The sequence below is a fragment of the Myotis brandtii genome, unplaced genomic scaffold (genome assembly GCF_000412655.1).
Source record: "Myotis brandtii unplaced genomic scaffold, ASM41265v1 scaffold182, whole genome shotgun sequence".
In the NCBI taxonomy this organism is placed as follows: Eukaryota; Metazoa; Chordata; class Mammalia; order Chiroptera; family Vespertilionidae; genus Myotis; species Myotis brandtii.
The window spans coordinates 2035135-2035877 of NW_005356751.1; positions in this window are offsets into that span (position 1 = coordinate 2035135).

Genomic DNA, 743 nt, shown 5'->3' on the forward strand with positions numbered 1-743 from the left:
AAAAAATATTGTCTTACAAATCTTGAATGTGGTTCTCTACAATATTTTTGACAAAACATATTTTGTGATTGATATATTAACATACATATACATATATACATATATATGTGTATGTATGTATGTGTGTGTGTGTGTGTATATATATATATATATATATATAAAAATTTTATTGATTTTTAGAGCGAGAGGAAGGGAGAAGAGAGAAACATCGATCAGCTTACTTCTGCACACCCCCTACCAGGGACAGAGCCACAACCAGGCATTTGCCCTGACTGGGAATTGAACCAGTGACCTCTTGGTTCATGGGTTGATGCACAACCACTGAACCACACTGACCAGGATGGGAGATAGATAGATAGATATAGATATAGATATAGATATAGATATAGATATAGATATAGATATAATTTTTTTTAAAGGACATATGCAGAAAGAAAAGGAAAGTAGCTCAGAATACTAAGGGGCTATGATTGAAGGGTGTCAAGAGACAGCCTTCCCAACCCCCTCCAATTCCTCCCTTGTCCAGCCTGTTATTCCTAAATTCTCTAATAGGATTACATGTCATTGTGAAGTGGAAGTTCTCACCCTTATTTCTTCAACCCCACCTCCCCACCTCTCAGTGTTCAGTGCAAAGACTTCTGGGAGCAGTATTCTAAACTGTTAACAGCGAAAGCCAGAGGAATCTATTCTATAGTGGCAGTTGGCTGAAGACAGTGAAAGGGAGAGGTCTTTCAGGAATGGGC